The sequence below is a fragment of the Callithrix jacchus genome, chromosome 16 (genome assembly GCF_049354715.1).
Source record: "Callithrix jacchus isolate 240 chromosome 16, calJac240_pri, whole genome shotgun sequence".
NCBI lineage: Eukaryota > Metazoa > Chordata > Mammalia > Primates > Cebidae > Callithrix > Callithrix jacchus.
This window is the reverse complement of record NC_133517.1, coordinates 72,719,605-72,747,392: the sequence shown is the minus strand read 5'-3', so window position 1 is coordinate 72,747,392 and position 27,788 is coordinate 72,719,605. Positions and strand designations below refer to the sequence as shown.

At 44.4% G+C, this 27,788-nt stretch overlaps 1 protein-coding gene across 4 annotated transcripts in view; it reads right to left on the bottom strand.

Annotated features, from left to right (window-relative positions):
- Positions 1 to 27,788, bottom strand: part of MTSS1 (MTSS I-BAR domain containing 1) — a 189,518-nt gene that overhangs the window by 93,422 nt on the left and 68,308 nt on the right. The gene's annotated exons all lie outside the window — the stretch shown is intronic.

Here is a 27,788-nt window from a genome sequence, read left to right as displayed (position 1 = left end):
TTTAATGAATCAGTCAGCAGATAAAGCTTTCACTCACTGTAAATTTTCTGTTTACAAAAGCTCAACATGCTAAGATGACACACCGAAAGACTAGGGAGGGTACATGATACTCTGGAAAGAAAAACATCTCCATTTTCAAAGGAAGGAGCCCAAAGTCAGCCTACCCTTTGAAGTTTCAGTTAGCTCCCATCTTCCTGCCAATCACTCACCTGGAGTCCAAGGAAGCTTTAAAACTGTTAGATCTCTAGCCATCTCCTTAGTAACATATTTACACTCATCTACCCAATTTGGAAATACAAGTCTTTAAGATGGCCCTGTATTTCTAAGAGAGCCCCATGTTTCTTCTGGGTTCTTTTTGTGTGTGTGTGACAGAGTTTCACTCTTGTTGCCCAAGCTAGAGTATAATGGCGCGATCTCAGCTCACTGCAACCTGCACCTCCTAGGTTCAAGCAATTCTGCCTCAGCCTCCCGAGTAGCCGGGATTACAGGTGCATGCCACCATGCCTGGCTAATTTTTTGTATTTTTAGTAGAAACAGGGTTTCACCATGTTAGCCAGGCTGGTCTTGAACTGCTGATCTCAGGTGATCCACCTGTTTCGGCCTCCCAAAGTGCTGGGATTACAGGCTTGAGCGACCGCTCCTGGCCTCTTCTGGGTTCTTAAACATGATGTTAAGCCTCAGTTTTCTCATCTGTGAAACAGGGGCAATGGAACCTACTTCAGCCAGCTGTTGTGAGAACAATAACAGACTTAGCACACACAATAACTCCTCAATCCGTGGTAGTTGCTATTCTTCTCTGTATAATTAAGGAGAAAAACTAAGTATCTTTGATCATTAAAATTTGGCAGAGAGGAAAAAAAAATTGGTAACCCCTAGTGTTAATAAGATGCCCCCCCACCACTCAGTACATGACCAAAGCCTTCCAAAAAAGCATTTGGCAATACAATGGAAGCCTACAAATACTTGTGGCCTTTACTCAGCAATCCCCCATGAGGACTCCATCCTAGGGAAATAAGATATGCAAAAAGATTCACAGGAATGCTTTCAGCGGCATCATTTGGAATACTGTAACTCTATAAACAAAAAGACAACATACCGTGGGGAAATGGCCAAATAAATAGTTGTGTGTTCATATGACTTATTTCTATAGCCATGGAAAAGTGGTTACAATATGATCATTTAACAACAAAAATCTGTACTCAAAACTTTGGGATTTCATGTCATTTAAAATAATATGTATTCAGTCTGTCTATAAATACTATAAGTACAACAAAATACTACATTAGGTATTTCCAAATGACGAAATTACAGGTAACTTTTACATGTTAAAATTGTTTGTGTTTTTGAAATTCTGTGCAAATAATTTATTTAAAGTCAGGAAAAAGTTATGAAAAGGTCTGTGGGCCCAGCTACTTGGGAGGCTGAGGCAGAAGAATCTCTTGAATCCGGGAGGCAGAGGTTGCAGTGAGCCAAGATGGCACCACTGCACTCCAGCCTGGCAACAGAGCGAGACTCCGTCTCAAAAAAAATAAATAAATAAAAGTTTGTGGGTATGAGTATATGTCTGTGATGGAGAGGGACAAAGCACACTAAAGAGAAACCCAGAAGCCAACTGGAAGCACGCCCTTAATTGCTGATGCTTGAGTACAGAAAGAAGAGAAAGAATAGGATTCCCTTTAGGCCCACAGTTTGAGTTACATTAAGCCTGCGGTCATTTCCTTTAAGACCTGGGCACATGGGCATTGCTCATTTTCATGTAGTATTATTTGCGCCAAAAGAAAAAACAGAAAGCTTCCCAAACCTCAAACCACATTTAAATGCATGAGCTGCGCATGCTTCTGTAGCATTTTGGTTTCCTTGGCAACCTTATCTCTGTCTCCTTTGATCTCAACCAGAGATGAAAGGTCTTGGTTCTCCAAAGTCCCTGAGATCAACTGCCAGCTAGACAGTAGCAGATCATGGTAGAATGCTCATTCTCTAAGAAAGAAGTTCTAATTAATGAATTTCTTCACACCAAGCTCATTCCACAACAGATTTTAGAGAACAGATTCTTGATGCATTCACCATTTGAGTTCTGAGCTGTCTGATTTTCATGTTACCACAATTTAATTTTAGCATCACATAAACATAATTAATCTTTTTCACTAAGTGAAAGAAACAAGGAAATCACATTTAAGTCTCCAATTTTGCTAAATATACTGGTGTCTAAATATTTACCTGCTTGCTCTCTCCACCTCAGTTCCCTTGAGCAGGAAGTGGGGGAGGTTTCCAGACTTAAAATCTAACCTGCAAATGTCAAACTGGTAAATACCGCTACAGAGGCTGCAAGCAAAGCCCTGAACACTGTTGGCAGAATGTTACAAGAAATCAGGAGATTATTCCAAAGGGACATGGGGAAAGCTACGTCATCCATCTATGATTCAGTAAGTATAAGAGGGCTCAAAACATTTTATGGAATTTGTGTCTACCCCTTAAGTCATTTTTCTAAGAAAATGTCTGGCTGGGTAAACAATGAAATTAGGTATGTCATGCACAGATTCATCCAGCCATAAACTTTTCCTGGGGCTCTACTATATATGTGGTATTGATAGGTCTTGAGACCCAAATGCAGAGGACATTTCTGTTCAAACGCCTAAACCAGGGACTCTCTCAAAATAGTGCATTAAAAATGCATTTTTCAGCCGGGCGCGGTGGCTCACACCTATAATCTCAGCACTTTGGGAGGCTGAGGTGAGAGGATCACTTGAGGCTAAGAGGTCTAGACCAGCCTGAGAAACATGGAGAGACCCTGGTCTCTACAAAAAACAAAAACAAAAAAACCCAAAAAACAATTAGCCAGGCATGCTGGTGTGCACCTACAGTCCTAGTAGCTACTCGGGAGGCTGAAGCCGGAGGACTGCTTGAGCCCAAGAGTTAGAGGTTGCAGTGAGCGATGGTCACCCCACTGCACTCCAGCCTGGGCAACAGAGCAAGACCTTGTCACCAATTATTTTAAAAGTACAATTTGCAATATATAGAAGAAAATAAAAGGCTCCAATGCCTGCTGGGTGGCTAGTCCCATCTTCACAATCGCCATCAATGGCAAAAATCTTACGATAAACTGAAATTCTTCTTCCCACAAGAAAACCCCAAGGATGCTGATCTGAGAACAGGTACACCAATGTGTTTCCGCTGGGGTACCATAAGCTTAAAGCACAGCAGTTTACCAAGCTTTCCTCTATTTTTGTTCTTCGAACTACTTTCCCTAAATCTCATTTTCTCAGCTGACACTCAGCACGATTTTCAATTTTAAGCTCCAACCTTTGACTTAAACTCTTTATCTTTAGTATCCAGAAAGCAAAAGGGTCATAAGCATCTTACTATTTTGAGTACTTTAAGCTCTTAATGAAAGTATTTGCCCATGTTCTCAAACAGACAAAACCCTCACCCAGCTTCCTCGGCTTAAGTGGTGACAGCAATAATCTTTGCTCTTTCAGGGCAAAAAGGTCTCTCACCCAATTTCAAAGAATTATGTTATCTTCCTTCAGAAGCTGCTCATGCAAATGAATTCTAGTTGTTCCTGCTGTATTTCTCCCCTCCTCTCCACTGTCAATGTCTATTTAGAAAATAGTATGTAAAATAAAACATACTTTAGAAACACCTAATGGATAGTGAGGGTTTTTAAAAATTGTATTTGACTGTTTTTTTTTTTTTGAGACGGAGTTCCGCTGTTGTTACCCAGACTGGAGTGCAATGGCGCGATCTCGGCTCCCCGCAACCTCCGCCTTCTGGGTTCAAGTAATTCTCCTGCCTCAGCCTCCTGAGTAGCTGGGACTACAGGCGCGTGCCACCATGCCCAGCTAATTTTTGTATTTTTGGTAGAGACAGGGTTTCACCTTGTTGACCAGGATGGTCTTGATCGCTTGACCTCATGATCCACCGGCCTTGGCCTCCCAAAGTGCTGGGATTACAGGCGTGAGCCACTTCGCCCGGCCTTGACTCATTTTTTTAAAGGCATTCCTGGGCCATGTTGAAACCTCAACTTGTCTAGGCTCCTTTGGGAAACCAGAAATCAAATTCCTTTGTGTTTTCTTCATCTCACTAGAATATTATCAAGCCTGGGTTATAAATGGGATTATATACCTTAGTCTTTTATCTCAATGGCTGTGCCATCTCATGTTAAGCCAGTTACATACCAAACACTTCACAAGCGGGAGAACATGTAATAATGAATATAACTGCCATCTAATCAGGATTTCTTGGCAAATAAATGACCATAGAGTCATTTATTTACCATTTATTCATTTTTTTTTTTTTGAGACGGAGTTTCGCTCTTGTTACCCAGGCTGGAGTGCAATGGCGCGATCTCGGCTCACTGCAACCTCCGCCCCCTGGGTTCAGGCAATTCTCCTGCCTCAGCCTCCTGAGTAGCTGGGATTACAGGCACACGCCACCGTGCCCAGCTAATTTTTTTTTTTTTTTTTTTTTTTGTAATTTTTAGTAGAGACGGGGTTTCACCATGTTGACCAGGATGGTCTCGATCTGCTGACCTCGTGATCCACCCGCCTCGGCCTCCCAAAGTGCTGGGATTACAGGATTGAGCCACCGTGCCCGGCCTACCATTTATTCATTTTTTAAAAACCTAAAAATATTGTCCTGAGTAAACTGAATCTTGGGGCTTCTCACATTATCTTTAGATAAGGCATCTCTTACACCTCTACTGACCTTTAGAAGCAAGTTGCATCCATAGTTTCATAACTTAGACAACTTGTAAGAAATGCAATAACAAGATCCCTCGAAACTATTACTGAGAAAACAAAAGAATTTGGATGTGATGAAAACAGGGTGTCTTAAGTGCTTTAAAGGACAAAATGCCCGTGAGTTTAAAACCATCCACAGAGAACAGAGCCATTAGAAAGCTACTGCTTAGTATCTTGAAGGAAAATTTGTATCATCTATTTTTCACTAAACAAACATGTTGTATAACCTGCAGCTAACAGCTATTTTCCACATGGTTAAAAACAATCTGTACCATTACACATATCTACCTACATTCCTTCCTTCCTTCCATCCTTTCTTTTTCTTTCATTACATATATCTACCTTTCTTTCTTTCCTTCCTTCTTTCTTGTTTAAAAAAAAAAATCTGCACCATTACACATTTCTTTCTTTCTAGGTTAAAAAAAATTTTTTACACCATTACTCCTTCCCTCCTTCCCTCCCTCCCTTCCTTCTTTCCTTCCCTCCCTTCCTTAAAGAAAAATCTGCACTGTTGCACCAACCTACCTACCTACCTTCCTTCCTTTTTTTTTTTTTTTGACAGAGTCTTCCTCTGTCACCCAGGCTGGAGCACAGTGGTTCCACCATGGCTCACTGCAGCCTCGAACTCTGGCCTCAAGCAGTCCTCCCACCTCAACCTCCCAAACAGCTGGGGCCACAGGCATGTGCCACCACATCCAGCTAATTTTTAAATTTTCCTTTTCTAGAGACAGGATCTCACTATGTTGACCAGGCTGGTTTCAAACTCCTGGGCTCAAGTGATCCTCCTGCCTCAGCTTCCCAAAGAGCTGAGATTACAAGCATGAGCCACCACACAGCCATTCTTCTTTAAGTAAAAGGAATTTACCTACATTTTCAAAAACTACTTCAAAGTACATTTTCATACTATTTATGTCTTCTGTTTGTGCTATGTGACTCATGTTTGGATACATCTAGAGTTTTTTATGAAATATAATTCACTTGGGTGGACTTTGTTAGATTTCAAAGTTTCTTTTTTCCCCTCGGCTTTATGAAGAGTATAACTGAGAAATTAAAATTATTAATATTTATACATGTTATATTTTGACATATGTATATGTTGTGAAATGACTAAAATTTTTTTTTGTGGTGAGAACATTTAAGATCTAACCTCTTAGAGATTTTCAAGTATTATTATTAACCATAGTCACCATGCTGTACAATAGATCTCCACAACTTATTCATCCTAACTAAAACTTTGGGCCGGGCGCGGTGGCTCACGCCTGTAATCCCAGCACTTTGGGAGGCCGAGGTGGGTGGATCACGAGGTCAAGAGATCGAGACCATCCTGGTCAACATGGTGAAACCCCGCTCTACTAAAAATACAAAAAATTAGCTGGGCATGGTGGCGCACGCCTGTAATCCCAGCTACTCAGGAGGCTGAGGCAGGAGAATTGCCTGAACCCAGGAGGCGGAGGTTGCGGTGAGCTGAGATCGCGCCATTGCACTCCAGCCTGGGTAACTAGAGCAAAACTCCGTCTCAAAAAAAGAAAAAAAAAACTTTGTACCTTTTAGTCAACAACAGTGTTTATCCTCAGTAAAGCATGTTCTAATATACAAAAAGATGTGTGGCATGTTAAAATATTACTATTTCTTCTATCATGTTTTAGCTCATTTCAAAATCATGAAGAGATAAATAATTTCTCACTTCTTCAATGGTTACAGTTGGTCAGCTAGGCAATTCAAGTTCTTTGAAATACCTGAATGACTGTACAGACATATCTTTAATAACAGGACACAGGATCAAGGTATAGGTCATGTGCATCAAAATCCAGAACTCTCTGAAATCAGAGGCTGAACAAGACGTTCTGGAGCCACTTACAGGTCCCCATGGGCTGTGTGATCCAACCCATCACCAATGGCGGGTCATGTCCTTAGAGGCCCCAATCTTAAAAACAAATGTCTCCAACCAATCCAGTGTTTCAAGAGTGGCAAGAGGAATACAGTCTATCATAGGCCTAAAGCAGATTTAGCCTCTATAAAGGCTGCAACCCTATTTATGGTGGGCAGGGACCATCAGATTCTTTATTAATGTCTAAAATCAAGAGGTGCCAAGACTCACCCTATCCCAGCATTTCAAAGCCTTTTACTAACAGAAGAAAACTCAAAGAATACACCAAGGAGCTACTGGAGTTGCTCCGAACATTATGAGTCGATGCTCAGAAGCAGATGAGTGATCCAGCAAAAGGGTCTGCTGTGACTATTACCTAGTGTTTTTTTTGTTTTTTTTGTTTTTAAGTATTTCAACACGCAACAATGGACTCTCTGGGTGCAGCTTAACTGTAGCTCCCCTCTGTTATGAAAGTTTTGGGTGAGCTACACAATAAGGAGTTGTTTAAGAAAACCTCTCACATCCTCCAAGCAGCACCAGCTCAACAACGAATTGCATTTCACTGGGAGCTCACTTTGCCCTCCCTCACGCAGCTCCTCAAGCCCACAAAGCAGCCCATCCCAGCTCCTTAGTAGGGGGACAAAGCCAGCATTTGTAAGAGGGAGCCCTAGATATACATTACCTTGGAAAGGCTTGGGGTCTCCACACCGAAGTTGGTAGGAAGCATAGTGACTCCAAGGAAGTCCAACACCTTCCCTACTCTCTTATCTCACACTCAAGATTATAGGAAGCACCTTTATCCCAAATAGCAGCCACCTCCAGATACTGACCAGGCGGTATTCCAAGACAAGGTAAGTGGGAAAAGGTGAGAATCCAAGGCCGTAGGGGCTGCTGTGAGATGGACATCACAAGGCCATCAGTACACCATGATGCAAATGGGCTACCCTCAAGGAGATTCTACAACCTCCAGCCTCTATTCCTCCAAGCAGGAATGTATCCAGATTAATCTCATCCAAAACAGAGTCTCCCTTTCTATCTGTTGCAGGCAACCTGCCATCCTTCATAAACTTTCCAAAAATAATAGTATTAATAATAACCATTTCCATTTAGACCAAACCCTGAATCTGGAGCTGGCAAACTACTGCAGCGGGCCGAATCTGCCTGATTCTGTAAATAAAGTTTTATTGAAACACACCCAGGGCCATCTGTTTATCTATTATCTAGGGCTGCTTTTGCTCTACAATGGGAGTGTTAAGTAGTTGTGAGAAACATGGTGGTCTGCGAAGCCAAAATATTTACTATGTGGCCTTCAAAGGCAAAAGTTTTCCCTAAATGGTACAAAGCTCTGAAACCTCTAAGGAGAGGTGCCCATCATTATCAGCAGGAAGCAGCCCTGATACTGTTAAGTCGTTGTGAGAGACATGGTGGTCCGCAAAGACTAAAAATATTTACTATGCGGTCTTTTACAGTAAGTTTTCCCTAAATGGTACAAAGCACTGAAACCTCTAAGGAGAGGTGCCCATCATTAACAGCAGGAAGCAGCTCCATGCTGATAAACCCCCAGCATCGAGCAGCGATGACGGAGTCAGGGGCACTGAAGTGGGAGCTGTGCTTCCTGACCAGCTTTCATGACAATCACATGACCCTGGCAAGCCTTGGCACCTCTGGCTATTCAAGTCAGGCATCGATACCTACCTCACAAGGCTGCCTTGAGGATCAGACAAGACAGAGATTACAAAAAGCTCCTGGCACAGGCAAATTCCTCCTCAAGGTGATCCATTAATGGTAATGACCCGACTAACCACTGTTGAGAAAGAACGCAGGACTAACGTAAATCCCTGCAATACTCATCTCCAGTTATTAAGGGCCCTACTGCCGTGACCTCGAAAAGATAAAAGACAGCACAACAACCAAAAGAAAGGATGCAAGGTTCTCTCTGTGCTGCGTCATAGAAAGGCAAAAGGTCAAGACTTTATGTTCTGTGCTTAGGGAAAAACACTGAGCTGTTTCAGGTTGTAATCTTTCAATATCAAACTGACAGCAGCCTCCTAGATATGGAAAAGACCAAGACAGAGCACTGTCACCCAGGGTCTGTCTCGGCACCTAATGTCTTTTATCCTTTTAGCAGACAGCAATGGGTACAGGGTAACCCCAGACAGTGGCCAAACTGCACACAGGCCAGCAGACGCATTAAACAGCTTATGTTTTAAAGGGCTGTGAAACCAACTCCTGTTGCTTCAACTGACTTGACACCACATGTTAGGTGTGACTCCAGTCAGAACACACAGCATTGACAAGAATGAGATCACCAGCATAAGGTACAGGGGCAGGGACCTGACAACCAAATCCTGAGGATGTGCTGAGATCAGGAAGCTGCGTCACCTCGTCCTCTCCATTCCTCCTATTTTCATCCCATCTTTTCTGACATTTGCAAACGGAAGCCACGCATAGCCTTTCATGGACCCAGTCTTCTCCCAGGGATGAACATCACATTTTCCTGCATGAAGGCAACTGATCCTAACAAACAAATCTTAGTAGTTATGCAAGGCAAGGTTTGGCTGCTGGTTTTCCAGCTGGGGAAACTGAAGCTCAGATGGTAGAATGGCTTGGCAGCAAAGATGGGAGCTATTTGACTTATCCACTGCTCTGGAGCCATCCCCAGGGTCCAGTAAGTGCTTGGTAGTTAACAGAAATGCTCAATTAACAACGGTGTATGGCAAAGATTCAAATTTCGACTTCTCCACCTAGTAGCTGTTGACCCTGAGGATATCAGTTTACCACTTTATGCCCAATTCATCTGTGAAATGGAAACAATAAACTACCATATAAAGTTGTGCGAGGCCTAAATAACTTAATATATTTAAAGTGCTTAGAGGACTGCCTGGCACAAAGCAACTGCTCATTAAATGTTGACTTCTATTACTTGCTGAATCAAATCTACCTGTCTTACACCCAAATCTTCGGACCACTTTTTGTTGTCTTGTGTGTACAGTCATTCTTTAAACACACATTACAGCAATTTTAAAAATTATGACCTAAGGCCAGACATGGTGGCTCATACCTGTAATCCCAGCACTTTGGAAGGCTGAGGCGGGCAGATCACGTGAGGTCAAGAGTTTGAGACCAGCCTGACCAACATGGAGAAACCCTGTCTCTAATACAAATACAAAAATTGGCCATGTGTGGTGGTATATGCCTGTAATCCCAGCTACTCAAGAGGCTAAAATAGGAGAATCACTTGAACCCAGGAGGTGGAGGTTGTGGTGAGCCGAGATCTTGCCACTGCATTCCAGCCTGGGCGACAAGAGTGAGAATCCATCTCAAAGAAACAAAAAATTATGACCTAAGAAAGGCCGCCTCCTAGGATGTCAGTATTAAAGCTCCATGCAACAATGACATTTTTCAAAAAGACATCTGGTTTCAGCTGATAACATGCCACATAATAAGCTGATAGCACCAGGCAGTCACGTGTGGCAGTCCAAAACAAGAACCTGAGCATGACATGGCTGTGTGAAGGGCGTGTCTTTGACACACAGAGCACACACAGCACAATCACATACATTATACTGTAATGCTCTACCTTCCTATGGCTACCAAATACAGTCCACAAGGCTTTTTTTCCCATAGATTACTACAGTTAGAAACATGTCATATTCAAAACTCTCTCCCTTGTTTAGCCCTCTAAATAAAGCCTGAGGACAATTCCCAGCTGCAAAAGGGCGCTTCCCCGAAACCACAGACCAGATAAAGAGCTGTGTGAAAGCCTTCACAAGAAAAGCAGTTATTTCAGTTTTCCTGGGTCTAAGTGTCCACCCAGTCACACAGTACCAGCCAGAGAGGGAAAAAAAAGACCCTCCCTGAAGAACTCGCTAATTCATCTAAGGGGCTGAGAGATGAGAAAGTTCTCTAAGCCTGGGTTGCTCTGAGCCCCAGACTTGAGGACCCAGTGACATCCTGTTTTTCCCAGGTTCTGTCTTTTGTATCTCAGAGCTCCAGGTATACCCTCCCAGAAGGAGGCTTTTGGGTCCTCTCCCAGACCTCAGCCTTCCTTAGAGGCTGGAGTGGGCTAGTACTTCTTTGTCATAGGCTAACTATGTCAATTTTCTTCTCCCTAAAAGATTTTCACTCTCCAACTTCAAAACTCAGTTCCAAGGCCACCTCCTCTTCCCTCGGAGACCTTCTCCTGGCTCAATTCACCCATTTCAATTACCCTGGGGTTCCCTTCTTCTAATCCTCCCTGTTCACTCAGAATCATAAACTCTTTAATAATTGGATGGGACTCGGTAAACATCTATTCCAACTTCTTAGCCAGTAGAGAAATGTCTTCTTTATTTTTTTGAAATGGAGTCCCACTCTGCTGCCTAGGCTAGAGTGCAGCGGCATGACCTTGGCTCACTGCAACCTCCGCCTCCCAGGTTCAAGTGATTCTCCTGCCTCAGCCTCCTGAGTAGCTGGGATTACAGGTGCATACCACCATGCCTGGCTAATTTTTTGTATTTTTAGTAAAGACAAGGTTTTACCATGTTGGCCAGGCTGGTCTGGAACTCCTGACCTCAAGTGATCCGCCCACCTCAGCCTCCCAAAGGGCTGGGATTTCAGGGATGAGCCACTGCGCCCAGTCAATGAATGACTTCTATACATTAACGATACCCAGTAGAAATACAACATGAGCCACAATGCAGGCCACATGAGTCATTTAACAATTTCTAATGGCCAGTCATGTAAAAAAAAAAGAAACACAGCTGAAAACAGTTTTAATAATCTATTTTGTTTAACCCAATATATGCACAGTATCGTTGCTTCAATATGAAACCAACACAAAAAATATTAACAACATAGTATCTTTTTGTCATTCTAAGTCTTTGAAATCCAGCATGTCTTTTCTACTGGAAAACACATCTCTGTTTCGATCAGTCACATTTCAGATGTTCAACAGCCATAGGTAGCCAGTAGCTACAGAATGGGACAAGCCAGTTCTACATCACTGTCCACTGGAATTCCTATGGGACCTTAAAACAAGGTAAATCACAGTTCCTGCCTATGAAGATAGCATGATAGCATGTCAGCTAGCAAAGGCTACCATGGCTCAGAAACGCAATGTATGCGGGAGTCCCAGCATTTGCCTAGGAACTCAATAGACCAGGATCCCTAGGACTTAAGAGATTGTAACCCTCCGACAAGACAGACAAGGAGACTGAGACCCAGAAAACAGGCAAATTGTCTGAAGTCACATAGATCAGCAGTAGCAGATGAAGGTCTAGATATCTTAAGTAGGGGTGTTTTTTTTTTAATTGTACTTTAGGTTCTAGGGTACATATGCAGATCATGCAGGATTGTTGCATAGGTACATACATGGCCAGGTGGTTTTCTGCTTTCCTCCCCCCATCACCTATATCTGGTATTTCTCCCCACATTATCCCTCCCCACCCCCTGCTGTCCCTCCCCTGTCCCCTCCAACTGACCGCAGTGTGTAATGCTCCCCTCCCTGTGTCCACGTGTTCTAATTGTTCAACACCCACCTATGAGTGATACCATGTGGTGTTTGATTTTCTGTTCTTGTGTCAGTTTGCTGAGAATGACGGTTTCCAGATTCATCCACATCCCTATGAAGGACTCATCGTTTTTTATGGCTGCGTAGCATTCCATGGTGTATATGTGTTCTTCAAGTATGAAATATCTCACACACACACACACACACACACAAACATACACATACATACACACACACACACACACAACTTGGTCACCACTCTGTGAAGTCAATGGCTAATTTAAGATTAAGATTGTTGCAGAAAAATAGCACACCTCTGCTTCCTCCAATTAAGTCCCAAATTTCTGAGATCTAGAAAATTCAGTCTCACCAGTTCAATCTCATGCTCCCCTTCCCATCCTTAGCTGAAATAAAAGGAATAGCACCCCAAAAATGAAAAGAAGGACAATAATCACAGGCATGCTTTGGCATGCCTCTCAAATAGGAGTAAAGTACAAAATTCAAAAACTAGCCTGTAAGTGAAATTCACATAGTATAGCCTGTAAGAACAGCCATCAGGAGCGCTCCTAAAGCCTGTGCCCACTGAGACTGCTTTAATGAATATCCACCTACAGCGCTCTTAACGTTTCTGCTTCATTAATATGTTGTCAACCCGTGATAAGTTATTGAGCACCTCTGTGATCTTATTCACACTGTGACTTGACGGCAGTGAATTCTCTGCCTCACCTGCATTCCAAGTTATCTGTCTATTGTAGGGTGTCTTTCAAAAGCAAAAGACGATCTAAATCCCAAACATACTCAGTTTTGTAGCCAGACATGTGAGGGCTGGCCCAGATGGGGCACAGGTGTAAGGCAGATAGAAGAGAAACTGAGGAAGGAATTCAGAATCTGATTTTAAAAGCCCAGACCAACCAATTCCTGTGCCAGTTAGAGGGTGGCGTGACAGCCCTCTGTGGGGTGATAATTGGTTGGGGACAGTACAGGAAGTCATCAACTCAAAGTTATGCCTAAATGCACTGTGTGGTCCATCACCTTGAAATAAAATAGTTAGCTAATACCTTTTCATATGTTATGTCTTCTGTAACATTTTATTGATTACAACTATGCTGGTGTATCACTAGAGAAAAGATCTTATTTGCTAACTTATAAAAAACAAAACAGACCCCATAACATTTACTTTGCATATCTCCCTTTCCCCCTAGGATATACAAACATGTGTGACTTTCTTTGAGGCTGCTGGGGGATGCCTACAGTCAAGAGAAGTACCAGACACAAATCACATTCAACAGATGCTGGAAACTTTAACTCACTGATCCCCTCCATGCCCATCAGGAAGCAGCCAGACATCCTGGCTGCAGGAAAAGGCCTCCTTCCTATCACAGACTCCCATCACAGAGAAATCACAGAACATCCACTTCTTGGGTTATTTACATTCTAGAGCTCCTGCTACACAGATGCTTCTGGGAATGTCTTTTTGCTGCCCCACACAAGGGTAATGAGGTATGTCATCATCACTGACCTGCAGCTGTGGGAGCAGCAGGAGCAAGTTCCTCAAGCCTCAACTCCAAAGAAAGGAGGAACAGGCCTGAAACACTCCTCATGGTAGTTGCCGATACAATCCTGAAGGTGAAAATCTTTGCTAAATGAATTATTAACCTATAGTCAAATGTTCCACCTTCTTCTCTCATCCAGTGTTCATTTTAACAAAACAGATCATTAGCAAAGAAAAAATTCCTTGGTATGCAAAGCATCACAGAAGCACATGTTCTCACCCACTCTCTCCCCATCGGCCACTTTCCATGATGGGAGAACTTCTGGAAAACATGAGCCACATTAACGAGTTCTGTAGCAGGGAAGTTCTTTCTCCCTCCTCAAAGATCAAGAGAAATGATCGTCTTCTTCCCTCCCCAAAGGTTCATACCAGAACCATATGAAGTCTGAAGTATATCCTTATACTAAGAACACAGAAAGTCAACAACACTGACCTTAACCCAGTATCATGGCTACTAGAAGGTGACCCTGGCCAGCTGTGTACATTTCTGGGTCTCAGCCATGTTACTAACAAAGGAGGGTATACCTCCCATGACTATCTGACAAACATAATGCAGTGTAGCTGTTAGCAAACGTTATAAGCACTGTGCACAGCCAGTTAGAACTTCTTGACATTCCTCATCAGCCCTGTGAAGTACCTTCTGTCTCCTGCAGCAGAGAACGCCCTGAGCAGATCATTTCAGTAACTTGCTCAAGGCCATGAAGTTAGAAAGTAACACATTAAGGTACTGGGCTCTAGTTTTCCAATGCCAAAACTTCTAACTAATTTAATAATTTAATAATACTGCTTTAATATCAAAGGCACTCGATTCTTTTTTTTTTTTTTGAGATGGAATCTCGCACTGTCACCCAGGCTGGAGTGCAATGGCGAGATCTTGGCTCACTGCAACCTCCGCCTCCAGGGTTAAAGCGATACTCCTGCCTCAACCTCTCGAGTACCTGGAATTACAGGTGCCCACCACCACCACACTCATCTAATTTTTGTATTTCTTTTTTAGTAGAGACAGAGTTTCACCATGTTGGCCAGGCTGGTCTGGAACTCCTGATCTCAGGTGATCCACCCACCTCAGTCTCCCAAAGTGCTGTGATTATAGGCATGAGCCTGGCGGCAGTCTATTCTTAATCATAAAACCATGGCCCAAATGAAGCCCTTCTCTACCCTCTCTTTTCTGCTCTCCAGCCCCCTAAACAGCAGAGCAGAACATGGATTGGAAAATGACGTACAGATGGGAGTTTTGATAACTGCAGCTACCTTGAGGCTGCAATCGCTGTCAGGGCTCAGGCTCAGGCTTGGGGACCTGCTGGGCAAACCTGCCAGGAGCTCTGCCTGGTGCACAAACCAAGTCTGCTGATCCTCCCAGGGAGCTTTTGTTCTCAAAGTCACTGCAAATGATTCTAAGAAACAACATGTTAGATGCTGACTCTGCTGCAACAGTTAGTGGTCAAAGACAATGGCACTTCTGGCACCTTCAGTTTAGACTTCCCCTTCCTAGGCCTGGAGGTACACAGGTTCTCGAGAGCACAGGAGTCAGATACGCCTTTCCTCATCCCAGCAGAACAGTGAGGGGTTGCCACAGTGGCCTCTGCACAGGTGAGAGCAATCAGAATCCATCCAACTCAGCAAATATTCATCTGGCACCATGCCATGTGCAAGAGCACAGACTTGCTCTGCAAAAGTCAAAGATGAAGATGAAAACTTTCTTTTTACCACTAGCTGCCTGCGAGATAAATACTCTTACAGCCACACCCATAATACAGTTTGAAGAGAGATGTATGCAATGATAGTGGCTTATACAAAGCATTGTGGGACTACTGAACCCAAGCAATAGGCTACTTACTGACTGGGGAGAGAGAGGGGCAGGGATGGGAGGACGTAGAGAAAGGGTAGAGTTTCAGCTGGTCCTTGAAGCATGAGACAGACATCAGAGGGAACCACATTCCAAGAGGGAAACTGCAGACAAAGGCAACGTAAAGTGAACAGTGTGTTCCTAGGATAGCGTGTCTAGAGTTTAGAGGAACAGAAGCTGGAAAGGTGTGTTTACAACAAATGGTGAAATTGCTCAAAGGAAAAAAAACCCATTTAGGAGGCTGAACTTCAGTAAGCAGAAGAAAATAAAATCTTTGAACCTGGAATGATATAATCAGAAGGGGGGAAAATAACTAATATATCTTGAGCATTGAATCTGACTGTTAAGTCCTTTTCATGTACTATTGCATTTCTTATCTCCTTTATCTTTAGAGATAGATCCCCATTTTCCAGGAGAAAAAATTCAGACTCACTAACTTGTCCAGCATTATACAGCCTAAGTAGTGGGGCTAGAATACTTGAACTCAAAACCAACTAACTCTTTCCTTTAGGAAGAGAAAATCAGCCAAAGAATAAAGGCTGAACTGGCAAGGAGGACAGTGTAGGGCAAGGGAGGCCAGCTTGCAAAGTAAAGTTCTTAAGAGAGCTAAATGAGCCCAATTCCATTAATAGGAGGAAAACAAGCACACAAAAGGAGAAAGGCATTTGAGTAAAAGTACAAATCATGAAGCAGACATGAGTCTCTCTCAATTGCTACCAAAACAGCAATGAGCCATAGCTTTTTTTTTTTTTTAATGAAAATGGAAGCTGGGCAGGGTGGCTCATGCCTGTAATCCCAGCACTTTGGGAAGCTAAGGTAGGCGGATCACTTGAGGTCAGGAGTTCAAGACCAGCTGGCCAAAATAGTGAAATTTCATCTCTACTAAAAATGTAAATATGATTAGCTAGGCATGGTGGCTCACGCCTTTAATCCCAGCACTTTGGGAGGCCAAGATGGGTGGGTCACTTGAGGTCAGGAGTTCAAGACCAGCCTGGCCAAAATGGTAGAAACGCATTTCCACTAAAAATACAAAAATTAGCTGGGCATGATGGCACAAAGCTGTAATCCCAGCACTTTGGGAGGTCAAGGAGGGTGGATCACTTGAGGTCAGGAGTTCAAGATCAGCCTGGCCAACATGGTGAAACCCTGTCTCTACTAAAAATACTAACACAAAAATTAGCCAGGTGTGGTAGTGAATGCCTGCAGTCCCAGCTACTCAGGAGGCTGAGGCAGGAGAAACCGCTTGAACCCAGGAGGTAGACGTTGCAGTGAGCCAAGATCACACCACTGCATTCCAGCCTGGATGACAGAGTGAGTGAGATGCCATCTTAAAAAAAAAAAAAAAAAAAAAAAAACAGAAAAAGAAAGAGAGAGAAAGAAAATGGAGTTGTTCCTTTAGAGCCACCCCTGAAATACCCCAACGGCAGGCAACATGGGGACAGAGGAAGGTGTTAAATGGCACTATAAGGATGCAACCAGCCAAGTTCAGAATGCAGAAAATTCTATAGGACAAATGACCCAGTAAATGGCATTTTTACAAAAACAGGAAGGCTGTTATAGATTAGATTAAAACAAATTTAAGGAACATATCCACTAATGTGGTCACAGGACTTATACTTTGATTCAAACAAACCAGTATAAAAGACATTTGAGTCAACTGGGAAAACTGAATCTAGACTAACAATGTGAATGAATGATTGTTAATTTTGTTAGAAGTGGTAATAGTATTGTGGCTATGGGTTGGTTTTGCTATAATTTCGAGGCTGAATCTGTTAGCAGTCCATGCATCCGCGTATATGTGTGGACACTAAATGCCTGCATTTTGCTTTACAATACTGCAGGACTTAAAAAAGGTTTGGACTGGGGATGGCATGTCTGAAAATAAGAACAGCACAAAGTTGATGGTTACTGAAGCTAGGTAATGGGGGAAATGGGGGTTTGTCATAGTATTGTCTTGTGTGTGTGTCTGTGTCTGTGTGTGTGTGTGCGTGCGTGCGCACGCGCGTGCATTTGTGTTTAAAACTTTCCATAATAAAGTTTTAAAAATGAAGCCACAAAAAATGAAATGGAAAATGTTTTTTCCTTTTTCTCAACACATGTGTTATTAAAGGCAGAGTCAGCAAAAAAAAAAAAAGTAGAGGACACACATTACTTAGTCACAGATGGGTATGAACAGAAGTTACTTTGCTCTGCACTGAGCAGAAACAGAGGGCATGACATGAAGACTCAGCAGCAACACTGTGACAGACAGGGTTCTGGGGTCAGCTCCAAGCCCAATGTACACACATCGTGGACCAGGGCAGGTTCACCCAGTCCATACCCAGTTCAAATTTAGCCAGGATACAGGGACCTTCTGATGATACAGAGTGCCCCCAGGCACCTACCTCCCTACACAAAGCATGAGGCTCTCAGCTCACATACCCATTATTGGCCCATTTTAAGCGGTTAAATTACAGCAAGCTTTATAAAATGAAGTCCCATTCAATCTGCTGTGGACTAAGTGTTTGTGTCCTCCCCCAAAATTCTCACGTTGAAATCCTAATCCCACTGTGATGAGATTTAAAAGTGAGCCTTTGAGAGGTAATTAGGTCATGAGAATGGAACCTTCATAAATGGGATTAGTACACTTATAAGAAAAGACATGAGAATGATGATCTCTCCCTCCACTATGTGAGGATGTAGCAAGAAAGCAGCTGTCTACAAACCAGAAAAGGGCTCTCACCAGAAGCCAAATGAGCCAGTGTATTAGTCTGTTCTCATACTGTTATAAATAAATATCTGAGACTGGATGATATGATTTGGCTCTGTCCCCACGCAAATCTCATCTTGAATGGTAGCTCCCATAATTCCCATGTATTGTGGGAAGGACCAGGTGGAGGTAATTGAATCATAAGGGTGGTTTCCCCCATACTATTCTCAGGACAGTGAATAAGTCTCATGAGATCTGATGGCTTGATACAGGGTTTCCTCTCTTACTTGGCTCTCACTGTCTCTTGCCTGCCGCCATATGAGAAGTGCCTTTTGTCATCTGCCATGATTGTGAGGCCTCCCCAGCCACGTGGAACTGTGAGTCCATTAAACCGCTTTTTCTTTATAAATTACCCAATCCTGGGTATGTCTTTATCAGCAGCATGAAAATGGACTAATACACTGGGTAATGTATAAAGAAAGAAGGTTTAATTGGCTTGCAGTTCCATAGGCCATCCAGGAAGCACAGTAGCTTCTGCTTGTTGGGAAGCCTGAGGGAACATTTACTCATGGCAAAGGGGAAGCTAGGAGCTTCACATGGCTGGAGCAGGAGGGAGAGACAGAAGGCGGAGGTGCCACACACTTGTAAACAACCAGAGCTCCTGAGAATTCACTCACCGTCATCAGAACACCACCAAGACACCGAGGAAAAACACCATTCCCCTGATCCCATCGCCTCCCACCAGGCCCCATCTCCAGCACTGGGGATTACAATTCCACAGGAGATTTGGGCAGGGACACAGATCTAGACTATATCAGCCAGCACCTCAAACTTGGACTTCCCAGCCTCCAAAGCTGTGAGAAATAAATTTCTGTCGTTTACACCATCCAGTCTATGGATTTTTCTTTTAATAGCCTGAACTAAGGCATCAGATCTTTGCATTATTTCAAATGAATCTGAACAAACCCCAATACTTTTGGACTCTGTTTTAGAGGATACCTCTTATCATTAACCTGCCAACTGAACTCAGGAAGCAATTCCTTTATAAGAACTTAACACTAGTTAAGAACCTGAGATGTCACTAGAATCATGGATGATTAGATGAAATGAATAATGCACAATGAAAAGTGCACTATTAAGGTACCCTTCTGCCCTGTTTAGAACAATGAGGGTACTTTAAATAATAACGTAATAATAGCTAAACGGTACCAACTACCACAGGAAGAGTTCAAATTCTGTGTCTCTGGGAATTTATAGTTTAAGTTTTTCTCCATGACACTCAATCTATTTCTGTGACTTGCATCTCGGGAATCATGTGTAAATATGGTATGCCTTTAGCTGATAATATTTAGGAAAGTCACCCTTTAAATAAAGTGAAATACTTGCACTGAAACACATGAATGGCCACTCTAGGCTTATTCCAGAAAAGCTCCCTAAAAATAACATGGAGCTGCTCAGCTCGTGTCTCAGGAGATTAAAGGCTAAGAATTATGATTTGGCTCCTACTGGCAAGCAGCTAATACATTTAAACTGTATTGGTCCCACTGGTTAAATTCTAAAGTCCTCAGAAATTCTCAGGAGGAAACAGACCAGATACAATTGTTGTCGCATCCAAGGGGACCATGTAATGTGCCTGGCATTCACCCTGGATTCTCTACTTAAGTGCATTGATGGGACAACACCTGGGCCGTTCCACTTTTCTTTTCTTTTCTTTTTTTGAAAAGGAGTTTCACTCTTGTTGCCCAGGCTGGAGTGCAATGATGCGATCTTGGCTCACCACAACCTCCGCCTCCTGGGTTCAAGCAATTCTCCTGCCTCAGCCTCCCAAGTAGCTGGGACTACAGGCACCCACCACCATGCCCAGTTAATTTTTGTATTTTTGGCAGAGATGAGGTTATACCATGTTAACCAAGATAGTCTCAAACTCCCGACCTCAGGTGATCCACCCACCTCAGCCTCCCAAAGTGCTGGGATTACAAGCATAAGCCACCGTGTCCGGCCTTGCAGTGGCTATTTCTAAGAAACAATTACTTCAGGCAGTAAGGGCTATCCCAACCCAGAACTAGAATACAAATAAAACAACGAAATAGAAATAAATACATGCACACAAAATTGTAAGGAATCATCTCTCTTCCTGACTCTCTCTTACTCCTAAAACCAGACCTTGTGATTCAGTTCCCATGGAATTGAACTTGAATAAGAGCCACAGAGTATTAGAAGCAGTCTCTCTTTTCACATATTGCAAAGTACCACTCCCAAAAACATGGCAGGTGGGATGGCCACTCTCAGTAGATCTCAAAGCCACACAGCTGTCCCAAGGATACGCTTGGACTTCAAGACAGTACACCTATGTACATTTCAGAAATGAACTTTCAAAAGCCCTTCTCTGACTCTGAGCTCAATTGTGGGAGAAGAAAAAGCATTCAGCAGCCCAGAGTTAGGAATCAGAAAATCATGCACAAGCATCTGAGTGATCTGGAATAGGCTGTGCCACAGAAACAGGAGCCCTTCGAAAGGAGCAGCACTTTAACCAAATGAAAGTAAACAAGGGAGGGTGGGGCAAGGAACCAATGGTACTAGTTTATAATAAGAAAGCGTATTTTGGTATTTAGAAAGTTGCACACACAGACACACACACACACCCCTCCTCAAGTTTAAGGATGGAGGCAAGATCAAGGGGATAAACCAACAAGGCTTCCCACACACCAGCACAGATTGCTAACCCATGCCTCTGACGGAAAGAGGAAGTTCCTTGGTTAGGGCGTTAACCCTCCCTCCCACTTGCTGGGGCTGAGGTGCCTCCTGCTACACACCAAATATGAGGCTCTGGCTTAGTGGAGGAATCAGAGCAGCCACAATATTTCTACAAAGCTTGTTCTAAATGCACATGATAGGAGTGGTCTAAAATTCTGAATGTGGTACAGCTTCCGTGCTAATGCAGTATGGAAACATTCCTCAACTCTGCCATGCCTCTCTTCCTCCTGGGTGCCCCATGAGACTGTTTCTTCTCTATACTAAGCAGCTTGGTCCAGTGTTCTCCCCACAAGAGCAAAGGATGAGGGGCTTAGGCCCCAACGACCAGGTGGAACACATCATACACACCCTCCCACACACACGTACATACACACACACAATTTGGATCACACTCTATCCTCTGAGAGTAGTCACCTCTTGGCCCTGAGGGCATCTTCAATTGACAGAGACAAATGGAACATTTAGTGAACAGTAAAACCAGACCCAGCCACCCATAAGATGCCAGAGGGCAGTGGGATGAGCTTGATCATTAAAAGTTTATCATTCAGAATCTTCATCCTTGGAGGAAAGGGTTTCAGTAACAACAGCTCACCAACACATGTAGGTTTCAAGAAATAGTCTTGATCATCTTTTTTCAAAATGAAAGGGTAATCTGAAGAGTGAAAAGCTTGGGAAAATGGTACTCAAACACCCACTACCCAGAAGCAACACCAACATTAGACATGTCCCTTTATTTCCTTCTAGGCTTTTTTTTTTTTTTCTATAACCCGATGAATTTTTACAAACAATTCATGCCTGCACAACCTGACTGTGATGGGATCTAGACAAAGAGCAAGTCCATGAGCCATGTTTTCCATCAAAGCACTCGCTCTTAGAAACAGAAGCTACGATTGTCTCAGGCTAACACAAAAGCAGCCCTCAGCTGGGAAGATATGTGTGACCATCAACTTGAAAACTGGACAGGCCACAGGGTCAGGTAGTGGGGTCCTAGCCACACCAAAGCTGCAGACACTGCTGGAAAAGATGCAAAGCGGAGCCTCCCCAACCCAGGAGAGGGGTGGCAAGGCTTCCTTCCTGGTCAGTTGCCCCCTACCCATACCACTCTTTAAAGGCTAGGGCTGGCGGGGAACCTGGGAAGTCCAACCAGCACTGCCCCATAAAGGATTTCCCTATTTCCCATAACGCACCATAGCTGTGACCGCCTGTTCCCAGTTGGCTCAGCACACATGCAGGACCTATCACCCTGTACTGCCGCATCTGTCTGCATATCTGACTCCCCTTAGACTATATTTGTAAAGTGTGGGGGCCATGCTCCATTCATCTTCATATCCTTTGTGTCTAGCAGGTCAGAGAGGCTGAAGATGGCTCACATTCATCCATGAAAACCAAGGAAGTGGCCAGCTTCATGTTCTTTTTATGTTAAAGAGAAAGGGAAATGATCCAGCCCAGTCTTGTCCCAAGCTCAGCTCTTTAGTCTAAAAGTGAATGGGAAAGGCAGGGGTGGCATGTTAGATCTACTGATTCCATCTGCTACAACGTTCCAGGGGCCCCTGCTTGGTGAGCTATGTTCAGGTTTTGGGAAAGGGGACAATGGCATTGCTGTAATTCTGGGTACCTACCTCACACCACTCAGGAAGACCAGAATCCAATGACGATCCATTCAATGAGAATGAATAAAAAGCCCGTCCAGTTTCTTGGCATCCAACACAATTAGGGCCCCTCCACCGGGGCTCCAGGAGCACCAAGAACAGTGATACTAATATATTCCAGAGGCTGGCACATAGTAGGTGTTCAAGAAATACTTCTGAATGAAGAAAAAAACATACTGTATCCCAGACACAGCATAGGACACCAAGAGAGGCCTCAGTCTCTGCCACCAGGAAGCTTTTCCATCTAACACAGTGGTTGCCTGTCTAGGGCATCCATCACAATTACCTGGAGAGCTTTTCCCCAATCGTCAGCATCCAGGCTCTGCCCCAGGCCTCCTGACGCACCCTCTGAAGACAGGGTCTACACATACACACTTCCCAGCAGCTACCCAGGTGATTCTGACACATACTCCCACATTTAAGAACCCCTGTTTTAGAGATTAAACAAAAGCTATGATTATGTTTATAAATATATGGGGGAGTGGGAGAATAAGGAAGTAATGCCTTTTTATTAGTAAATACCAAAACTTCCCTCCCTGCCCTCCCACAGGTTAAATTTTAAAGTCCTCAAAAATTCTTGGGAGGAAACGGACCAGGCACAATGTTGTCATATCCAGGGGGACCATGTCATGGACCCTTGCAGTCAGATAAAGCTCACAGGAATCAAGGGCAACTACCTAACAGTCCAAGAGACTGAGAAACATGACCACGAGCCTTTCCTGATTGTTTTTTCCAGGCAAGCGAGGGGAAGCTGCTCTCCTTTAGCCAGGTGAGGACACTGGATATCAAAATCCAGGCCCCACTCCCCACACCCCACGCTGACACCTCACTCAGGGCTGCTGCGCCAAGAGCTGCTTGGCTGGGCTCTGGTGCAGAAACGGGCAACCTGTGGTTAGCCTGCACTCTGACACCTGCACACACGTCTCTTTAGGAAAGAGGAAGCCGCTAGTAGCATGGCCACAAAATCCATTTTGGACTGTACGTTTTTCCTGAGGCTGCCTGCTAAACCTCATGCTGAGACAGACACAGACCCACAACATACACACACACCCACGGCCTTGGGGCCCCTTTGCTCAAGGAGGCTTCCCACAGACGCCTTGGCAAAGACCTACAAATGAAGCCCAGGACAAAAAAGTGTCCTCCGGAGGGGAGGAAAACGCCACCCACTGTGCTCACTCACCCTCCCCATCCCCCTCCTCAAGACCAGAGCCTCCGAGGCCAATTAGGAAACCGAGCTGCAGCATGCCCCATCAGCCCAGAACCCCACCCCTCCACCTGCCCAATCCATGCTCCCACCAAGGTCAAGAGTAAGACTGTCCCACCTCCCCTTTCTCCCCACATTCTTTCAAGCAGTAAATTCTGTGAATTCTCCTATTCCCTTTCTTGGCTCCCCTACAGATGTGGCTCCTTACTCCTCTACTTAGAAAAGCCACCCTCCTCACTCCTCCTCGCTCCTCCTCCTCCTCTTACTCCGCAGACCCTCCAAGTATCAGCATTTGATATTTTGCAGCTCTGTCCATTCCCATGTCCTTTTGTAAATGGCCTCCTACGGGCAAAGCACAGTGAATACGAAGATTAGTAAAACATGGTCCCATTCCTTAAGGAGAGCAGAGACACATGAACAGACAGAAAGTCAGGACGGTAAATGCCATGGGAGAGAGAGGCCTAGGACATCATGGAGCACAAGGAAGAAGCTCAGTTCGAGGGGGCTTCTCAGGAGATGACACCCAGTTTGAGTCCAAAAACGCAGCACAGAAGTAACCTGTGCCCAGGTTGGTGGGAAGACATGGCGCACACTTGAGCAGGAGAAGCAGGTGAGGTGCAGGTGGGGAACCCCAGGAGAGATGAGTGGCTGGACTGGCAGGCAGAAGCCAGCACCTGCAGAGCCATCCCCTCTCCAGTCCTTGGGGTTGCCACCTATAGTTCTGCTGGGCTTTCCCAGGAATGGTTTCATGGCTTAGAACCACAGGCCTAAGTTCAACCTGTCATCATGGACAGCCAAGCCAATGGTCCTAATTAAAGTCTCCTGAGACACAGGCGTGGCCATCTTCTTCCAGCGAGGCCGGTCTCCAGATAAATGCTCCTCTACCACAGTGCCAGAGGCTGGTTCTTCAAGTAGCTTCTTGCTGACCTTTAATTTGGTAGCACCCAAGCATTCTAGTCTGAACCCAACCATTTCAGGTTACAAAATGTCTCTCTAATCGTTGGGAGTGTGTAGACTAGAGTTTAGGAGCACACAAGATTAGAAGCCGCACTGTAAAATTGAGCCCTTCATTTCCCCTTAGGTTTTAAATAGGCCTATGACCACTTGGTCATATTATAGCTAAGAGCATACACACTCAACAGCCTCTGGTAACACAGAATTACAGGCAACAGCATTCTTGTTTGTCAGGAGACCTGTCTAGTCTAAAATAGCAAAATCTGCAGCGAGAGCACTTTACTAGTTAGCTTTTGCTTACATCAAGTCATTAGTCACTTCAACCTCCAGGCCTGTTTCCTTCTACATAAACACCACCACCATCCTCACCATCAAATAAAGTCAGCAACTGCTATGCATCTGGCGCTCTTCACACTACGAAGGAGACTATTCTATTTCGTTGCTTCTAAAACCAATCCTAGAATCCATTTTACAGTTAATCCTTTCCCCTGCACAATTTAACATCTCTGAAAGGCATTTCATAATTTAGTTGGCAGGATTTTTTTTTCCTTAGTGCTACATAAAGGTGCAGCTAAATTGGACAGTTCTTGGATTTGAGGAAATAAACATTTTTTATCCCCATCTTATTAATATGAACACCAAGCTTGGAGAGGGTAAATAACTTGCTGTAAGACAAATGTTTGTACCAGATAATCTGGTCAGTCACCAGCCCTTAAACTATTTGAACATGTCTATAATAAGAAGCAGGGCTGCCTTCCAATGTTGAAACAAAAATTCGTCCTGCTGTGTCTAAGACATTTCTATCTTTGGGATTCTTTAAAGATTTATTTGCTCAATTTGATAATCGGTTCAGTGGCTAATTCTATTTTTCTCAATTCATTCCATGAGCACTGCCTTCTTTCCTTTTTCCAGCTCTGCAGAACTGAGTTCTTAACATCTCACCCACAGTTCACCCACTCGATCTCACCTCGGGGCCCTTGCTTACCTTGCCTCCACCCCAATTCTCCACACTCTTCCAGGAAGACTTTGGTGATTTCTCCCTGGCTCTTCTCTTTTCTCCTTTCGCCCAGGCTCTCGCCAGGCCCTGGCTTGCCCAGGCTGATCTTAGATAGCCTAGGAATAAAAAATCTGACCCCCAGCAACAATCTACAGTGTTGAGGTTCCACTCTACTGCAGATGAGTCTCATGATGTTGGGCAAGTTACCTAACCTATCTGTGGCCTCCATGGCTTCACACATAAAATATTAGACCCTGTTTCACAAAGCTGTTGTGAGAATTTAGACAACACACATATGGATACAATGTGCTCATCAGCACCCAACACACAGTAAACTGTCAGTAGTCCCACTCCATGATGATGTCCTGCTGATCTGTATACAATCAAACTGATCTCACTGGGGCAGGGACATCTGAATTTCCTAGCATAGCCCAGGACAAGCACTGTGGCTAGCTCACAAGAGCTTAAGAAACTGATGAATGAATGAATGAATACATGGACGCATGAATGTGTGTAACACATGCAAGGCATTGTGCTCTGGAACACAAGGGCAAGGCAGCCATGCAGAGTATCAACTCTAATACAAATGCTAAATACAGGTTCTGGTAATGTGCTGTACAAACACGATAGAGGGAAAAATTAACTCTGACAAGAAAGCGCACTGAAGAAAAATACTGAGAGAAACACAGGAACAAAGACATAAGAGAAAATGGCACAGGCAATGACAGAGGCTTAGAGTGCATGGTCTAGCATGGGCATCGGGCTGAGATCACCACTGGGACCTACAGGCCCCTTGAAATTGAATGGAAAACTGAGTGAACATGTACCTTTCCAGGGAGGCGGTCCATAGCGGTCAGTTCCTAGAAGGGGTCTGAGGTCCAGGAAGATGAAGGGCCCCTGTGACAGGGTGTTGGTCGTGGGGTAGGGAGGGCAAAAGGAGAATGAGGAAGGGTCATCAGTGCAGAGAAAGCCCAGCTGGCAGAGGGTTAGAATGCCAGTCAGCAGATTGTGAGCTTTATCACATGACTGTTAATGGGGGTCCTGGGAGGGTTTTCAAACAGGGAAGAGGGGTGATCAGATCTGAACCACACGAGAGAAAATCCATCAGCAGTAGGGAGAGGAGGAGGTCATGGAAGAGTTTAAGAGGAGACCTGAAGAAGGCAGTGGGAATAAGGACAGAAATTAAAGTTCCCATTTGAGAAGCAAGGAAAAGTCCAAATGAACCCAAGACAAATCTAGTCTCACCAGCTATATAAAAAGAACAGAAGAACATGTCTAAGAAGCATGCTGGGATTCAGGTGGAGGGGAGAGGAGAAGGCCATGCCTTCTTTCCCCATCTTAGGATTTGATTTGAGATGGTGAGTTTGAGGAGAAGGCATGACCTCCATGGAGAGGTGCTCTCCCTGGGAGATGCAGAGCTTACCAGGGGATCAGGCCTGGGGCTGTGCACGATTCTGACACCTCTCAGGGCAGCTGTTGAAGGGTGACATATTTCTGAGTGAAGGCCAGGACAGAGCCTCCAAGAATACCAACGGGGAGAAAAAATGAAAAATCCAAGGACGGGCGCAACGGCTCAGGCCTGTAATCCCAGCACTTTGGGAGACCAAGGTGGGCAGATCACAAGGTTCAGAGTTCGAGACCAACCTGGCCAATATGGTAAAACACTGTCTCTACTAAAAATACAAAAATTAGATGGATGTGGTGGTGTGCGCCTATAGTCCCAGCTACCCAGGAAGCTGAGGCAGGAGAATCACTTGAACCTGGGAGGCGGAGGTGGCAGTGATCCAAGATCACACCACTGCACTCCAGCCTGGGTGACAGAGTGAGATTCTGTCGAGAGAGGGTGGGGGGAAGGGAGTGAAAGGGAAAGAAAGAGGGAGAAAAAGAGAAAGAAGGAGGGGAGGGGAGGGGAGGGGAGGGGAGGGGAGGGGAGGGGAGGCGAGGGGAGGGGAGGCGAGGGGAGGGGAGGCGAGGGGAGGGGAGGCGAGGGGAGGGGAGGCGAGGGGAGGGGAGGCGAGGGGAGGGAGATAGACAACCAAAAAGGAA